Below are 7,582 nucleotides of genomic sequence, written 5' to 3' on the forward strand. Positions count from 1 at the left end.
AAAAAAACGGGTGAACGCACACTAAAAAAAACGGGTGAACGCTTACTTAAAAAAACGGGTGAACGCACATACAAAAAACGGGTGAACGCACATTAAAAAAACGGGTGAACGCTTACTTAAAAAAACGGGTGAACGCACATACAAAAAAACGGGTGAACGCACATTAAAAAAACGGGTGAACGCACATTAAAAAAAACGGGTGAACGCACATTCAAAAAACGGGTGAACGCACATTAAAAAAAACGGGTGAACGCACATTAAAAAAAAAACGGGTGAACGCACATTAAAAAAAACGGGTGAACGCACATTAAAAAAAAAACGGGTGAACGCACATTCAAAAAATATAGAACGTAAAAGACAGAGGCAATTATGACTATGAAATTTGTTATTGTTATTAAGAGTTGTTGCAGAGTTGTTATTGTTATTAAACAATAACAACACGTTATTGTTACGTTGCAGAATTGTTGCAAACAACAACAATGTCATTGCTATGTTACAGAACCGTTATTAAAGAGTTGTGTCTCTCTCGTCTCCCTCATCGTATACAAGACGAGATGTTGAAAAATGTCAACATGACACCAAACAAAAAATATAGATGACCTAGAAAATCAAACAATATAATATATATATATATATATATATATATATATATATATATATATATATATATATATATATATATATATATATATATATATATATATATATATATATATAAAGCTGTAAAGGAAAAAAGAGAGTTCTGCAAGCACAGTCAGTTAAGACTTCTCAAGGCAAACATTCAACAAATAAGGAAACAGAAGAAAGGGTATGAGGCATGGAGGTGATAAATTGATCTCGCAGCAAAATCTCGAAAATTAGCCGTTCTGAACCAGCTAATCACAAGGATGAAATGAAACGTAACGAGCCTCGTAATGAAGGTGAATGTCCATCGTCTGTGATGCAGATTACAGGCAGTGGACGAGGAAAGAGGAATGAAGCCACCACCGTCCACAGGTCAGACACAACAGGGAAGTAGAACACCGTCAGAGAAGCTTTAAAAAACGCCTATCCACCCCCCCCCCCCATAACCAGGTGCAGGAGGTCTATTGGGGTCAGGTTATCTTGAGGTTATCTTGAGATGATTTCGGGGCTTTAGTGTCCTCGCGGCCCGGTCCTCGACCAGGCCTGCATCCCAGGAAGCAGCCCGTGACAGCTGACTAACTCCCAGGTACCTATTTACTGCTAGGTAACAGGGGCATTCAGGGTGAAAGAAACTTTGCCCGTTTGTTTCTGCTTCGTGCGGGAATCGAACCCGCGCCACAGAATTACGAGTCCTGCGCGCTATCCACCAGGCTACGAGGCCCTACGAGGGTCGGACATAAATAGATTAACCTTCAGTCTTCCGGAATCATTGGTAGCTGACTACAGTTGGGTAAGCATCTATTCCCATCTATGTTCTCTCCCTTCGTTTCTCCCTCTTCACCTCTCTCTCTCTCTCTCTCTCTCTCTCTCTCTCTCTCTCTCTCTCTCTCTCTCTCTCTCTCTCTCTCTCTCTCTCCCTTCGTTTCTCCCTCTTCACCTCTCTCTCTCTGTCTCTCTCTTTCTCTCTCTCTCTCTCTCTCTCTCTCTCTCTCTCTCTCTCTCTCTCTCTCTCTCTCTCTCTCTCTCTCTCTCTCTCTCTCTCTCTCTCTCTGCTCTTTTGTTTCTCTGCCTCCTCTCCCTCATCTCCAGTTGCCTTCCCCGCCTCACAAATACGAGGAAATGAGAATAATATGAGCAACAGAACAACACACTTCGTACTTTTTTCATAGGTGAAACACCACCTATAACCTTTACCATTTTTAAGTCCTATTGTATTTTTTTAATATAAATCTTGGCAACCTCGGACATAATGGAAGTATTTTTGTAAAATGTGACCTTTGCTTCAGCGTGGAATGACACAGTTAACACTCGACTGACACTTGACACCTCCAGGCCAGCTTCAGGCTGGCACTTGACTGCTGCAGGTCAGCTTGAGACTGGTACTTGACTGCTGCAGGTCAGCTTGAGACTGGTACTTGACTGCTGCAGGTCAGCTTGAGACTGGTACTTGACTGCTGCAGGTCAGCTGGAGGCTGGCACTTGACTGCTGCAGGTCAGCTTGAGACTGGTACTTGACTGCTGCAGGTCAGCTGGAGGCTGGCACTTGACTGCTGCAGGTCAGCTTGAGACTGGTACTTGACTGCTGCAGGCCAGCTTCAGGCTGGTACTTGACACCTCCAGGCCAGCTTCAGGCTGGTACTTGACTGCTGCAGGTCAGCTGGAGGCTGGCACTTGACTGCTGCAGGTCAGCTTGAGACTGGTGCTTGACTGCTGCAGGTCAGCTTGAGACTGGTGCTTGACTGCTGCAGGTCAGCTTGAGGCTGGCACTTGACTGCTATAGGTCTGCTTGAGGCTGGCACTTGACTGCTGCAGGTCAACTGGAGGCTGGCACTTGACTGCTATAGGTCAGCTTGAGGCTGGTACTTGACTGCTGCAGGCCAGCTTCAGGCTGGTACTTGACACCTCCAGGCCAGCTTCAGGCTGGTACTTGACTGCTGCAGGTCAGCTGGAGGCTGGCACTTGACTGCTGCAGGTCAGCTTGAGACTGGTGCTTGACTGCTGCAGGTCAGCTTGAGACTGGTGCTTGACTGCTGCAGGTCAGCTTGAGGCTGGCACTTGACTGCTATAGGTCTGCTTGAGGCTGGCACTTGACTGCTGCAGGTCAACTGGAGGCTGGCACTTGACTGCTATAGGTCAGCTTGAGGCTGGCACTTGACTGCTGCAGGTCAGCTTGAGGCTGGCACTTGACTGCTACAGGTCAACTGAAGGCTGGCACTTGACTGCTGCAGGTCAGCTGGAGGCTGGCACTTGACTGCTACAGGTCAACTGGAGGCTGGCACTTGACTGCTACAGGTCAACTGGAGGCTGGCACTTGACTGCTACAGGTCAACTGGAGGCTGGCACTTGACTGCTACAGGTCAACTGGAGGCTGGCACTTGACTGCTGCAGGTCAGCTGGAGGCTGGCACTTGACTGCTACAGGTCAACTTGAGGCTGGCACTTGACTGCTGCAGGTCAGCTTGAGGCTGGCACTTGACTGCTACAGGTCAGCTTGAGGCTGGCACTTGACTGCTGCAGGTCAGCTTGAGGCTGGCACTTGACTGCTACAGGTCAGCTTGAGGCTGGCACTTGACTGTTGCAGGTCAACTGGAGGCTGGCACTTGACTTCTGCAGGTCAGCTTGAGACTGGCACTTGACTGCTACAGGTCAACTGGAGGCTGGCACTTGACTGCTACAGGTCAGCTTGAGGCTGGCCCTTGACTGCTGCAGGTCAGCTGGAGGCTGGCACTTGACTGCTACAGGTCAACTGAAGGCTGGCACTTGAATGTTGCAGGTCAGCTGGAGGCTGGCACTTGACTGCTTCAGGTCAACTGGAGACTGGCACTTGACTGCTACAGGTCAACTGGAGGCTGGCACTTGACTGCTACAGGTCAACTGGAGGCTGGCACTTGACTGCTACAGGTCAACTTGAGGCTGGCACTTGACTCATCAAGGGGCAACAGATGACTCTCCGGCCTGACTCATGACAGAATAAGTGGGTCAGTCCCATATAGCGCGCGCACACACACACACACACACACACACACACACACACACACACACACACACACACACAGACCGTGTCCACTACAGAATTAATTAATAGTTACCGTGAAATAATTTTTCATGGATTAATGGAGGCGGCCAAACTGCAGAGTGATGTTAGGTGTTTCAGCCTTTACTGCCTAGACCCGCCTGGTAACGGATGGTTACCTGTTCCCAAGAAACCCTTAGGCACACGCATTAACCGCTGAGCCATGAGGAGCTCATCGTCTCGACCACAGTTATTATAACCTCAGCTTCTGTATATCTCTTTGCCGTCAGTTCATTGGTTTTGTTAGATATGCCATCGTCATTTGCACACATAAGGAGAAATATGACAGGAAAAAGGAGACTAACATTTTGAGGAAAGTTAATGAAGAAATGGTGGTTCCTGTGATGTTTTGTACGCTTCTGGTGCCATTAGGTGTAGGTGCCATTAGGTGTAGGTGCCATTAGCAATGACACCTACCGGTAAGTTCCCTCCCAAGTACGTGGTGCTATTTGTACTCTTCAGGTTCGAATCCTTTCAGTGAAGACTTGATACATGTGTCTCTTTGCTATTCAGCTGTGTTATCCCTCGCTCCGAGCAGTTCTTCTCTAGGGAGATTCCATGCTGCATATATATATATATATATATATATATATATTATATATATATATATATATATATATATATATATATATATATATATATATATATTAAAAATCATATTTAATTCTGTTTTCATTTGTTGGCCACAAATTTTTTTTTTTTTGGAGCTATGGTGTTTGAAAACGGCAATCTTGGGTACGCTATTTAGGGGACCCAATGTAAATAAACATTTTGTGCTCACCTATTTGTGATCTGTGTGTGTGTGTACTCACCTTATTGTGCTTGCGGGGGTTGAGCTCTGGCTCTTTGGTCCCGCCTCTGAGGTCAACATGAGGCACAACAACCACGTGCCTCTGTGTTTGTGTGTGTGTGTGTGTGTGTGTGTGTGTGTGTGTGTGTGTGTGTGTGTGTGTGTGTGCGTGTGCGTGTGTGCCACTCAGCTTACCTTGGCTTCCTCCCCCCCCCCGTCTGACGAGCCTGACCAGAGGAAGTAAACAAAACAAAAAACATTTTTCTTTTCTTGCGACAGTTATCGCCTTAATTGGCGGTGGGTGTTTGGCCCTGTCACCAGCAGGCCAGTGACAGGCCAGCCCGTGACAGGCCAGCCCGTGACAGGCCAGGCCGTGACAGGCCAGCCCCGTGACAGGCCAATGACAGGCCAGCCCGTGACAGTTCAGCCCGTGACAGGCCAGCCCGTGACAGGCCAATGACAGGTCAGCCCGTGACAGTTCAGCCCGTGACAGGCCAACCCGTGACAGTTCAGCCGGGTTATTCTTGGATTTACCAATGGAAGAGATGGTAATCTCGGATTGTAACGTGTTTGAGAAGGCAATTATTATAAATGTTTGCATTTTTCGTTGAGCTTTATGAAAAAAATGCGTCTCTATCACATCTGATTATCAATTATAGCAATAAAACTTCTGAGTAATAATATAATTATACACACTAGGAAATCACAATGCCAATTGATATTATGTGAAAATAATTAGTTCCGGCTCATTATAGGAAAATACTAATAATAATAATAATAACAATTAGTAATAATAATAATAATTAAATATAAAACCAAAAATTTGAAACTAAAAACTTAAAATTGTAATTCAAATCCACTTACGTTTTTGCGGGATTTAAAGAAAAAAAATTACAATATTACAAGTGCGCTCAGGAAATGACATTAGCAAACTTGATGTATGTACTCCAGTTTAACTTGTATGCAAGAATTACCTTGCGCATCATCAGCTTGTTGGTGTTGGCAGGACAGTGAGACCACCCAATCAGCTTCACACACATTCGAATATATACAAAGCACACGTTCATACACACACACACACACACACACACACACACACACACACACACACACACACACACACACACACACACATGACATTTTGTTATATGACAAAGAGTGCTGGGAAGACGGGACACCACGAGCGTAGCTCTCATCCTGTAACTACTCTTAGGTAATTACTTAGGTAATTACACACACACACACACATCAGAATAAGGGGGTAATGAGAAATATTTATTATGTAATGTACATGAAGTGAGAAACAGTTATTGTGTAACTTGCGTGGGATGAGACATATCTGTATTTTTTATGCAACTTGCATGGATGAGAGCCCTTTCAATTAGGCTTGCTTGCTCTTTTGCTGCAGAATCCGTTGTTAATTTGTTATTCATTTCTTAGTGTCTTGGGCACGTGTGAAGGTGGGTGTGTAGGTGGGTGTGTAGGTGTGTGTGTGTGTGTAGGTGGGTGTGGAGGTGATGTCAGGTTCCTGTGCCAGTGCCAGACTGGTTGAGGCAGTGGTGTGTGTGTGTCTTCGCGTGGTTGTAATGGCCATTACACAATAGTTAACAACCGTTGTTGGCTCACTACTCGGTCCTGGATGAGCTGTTACTGCTTAATACACCTGTTTTGTGAGCCTCACACGCGGCCTTGCTTCTAGAAATGTATTCTTGCTTCTAGAAATTAATTTTGCTTCAAGAAATTCATTTTGCTTCAAGAAATTCCCTTTTGCTTTAAAAATACATTTTTGCTTTTAGAAATCTATTATTGCTTCAATAAATCCATTCTTGCTTCAAAAATCCATTCTTGCTTTCATAACTCCATATTTCCTTCTAGAAATCTGTTATATGTCTATTTAATGTTATATGTTGGCAGGATTTCCAAATGCACTAACTATAATCTGCTAAAATATCTGTCAGTTGTGACGGGTCTTCGTAAGAATTTTCTTCAAGAATTCCTTCTCTTTCCTTTTAATCCAGAACTTATGGAAATATTTTGACATAACACAAATTTAATATTAGGAGGATATCAATAGTCATGCAAATCGTATGTGACAGAGATGAACTCTGTCTCTGGTTTAATAATCTTTGTACACAGGGACACACCGTACTCCCAGTTGACGTCACCAGACTCCCAGTTGACGTCACTAAATTCCCAGTTGACGACACCAGGATCTCTGTTGACTTCAACAAACCCAGAGTTAACATCAGTAACTAAATATACTAAACATTATCATAAAATCCCCACTTTTAAGTGTGTGTATTTTAGTGTTGCATTTCTGACTAGTAGTTAGATTTAGTTAAAAAGTGTTGGTGGTTTTAGTTTTAGAATAACCTTGTATACAGGTGGCTTTAATATAAGTGATTGTAAGTTGTGGACGCTTTGGAATCCATGCCTTTTCAAGACCTGTGGCCAAGTCTGCATACCGCCAACGACTACAGGCTGCTTGTGTGACAGAGGAGCTTGTGATCCTCTATCACACAAATCAACTCCCCCACAACAAGGTGGCGTTGAATGCAAGCAGCTCACAAACAGATAATTCATGTGTGTGTGTGTGTGAGTGAGTGGCTTTTAAGAGCCAGCTATTATGGGCAGGTGACTTTGTAATGTCAGATACCGTATGTGGTAACTTTGTAAAAGTCTCATAGCTATAGAAGTAACTATGTAAATGCCCCGAGTAATAGCCAATGTAAAGTGATTTTGTGTTGATGATCTCTTCCTGCAGACTGTTGTAGAAGCATTATGAAACAAGGGAGAGACAGTTTTGTTGATATTTTTTTTACAAAATCCTTTCATCCTTTGTTTTTTTAGGTTGAATAATTTCACAGAGGCGTCGGTGTTGGGTTAGATCTGTGGTGTTTCACAGAGGCGTCGGTGTTGGGTTAGATCTGTGGGTTTTATAATTTGCATGTTTTTTTGCGATATCGGATCCTAGGCCTTTTGTGTCTTTCCCAATTGTTTTGACATGATTTTGTTTTTATTTTTTGTTTCTTGTTATGAGGTGGGAAGGTGGACGTTTCTTTGTTCTCATATTTCTGCATTTTTTTCTTGTATATG

The sequence above is a fragment of the Procambarus clarkii genome, chromosome 5, assembly GCF_040958095.1.
Source record: "Procambarus clarkii isolate CNS0578487 chromosome 5, FALCON_Pclarkii_2.0, whole genome shotgun sequence".
Lineage (NCBI taxonomy): Eukaryota > Metazoa > Arthropoda > Malacostraca > Decapoda > Cambaridae > Procambarus > Procambarus clarkii.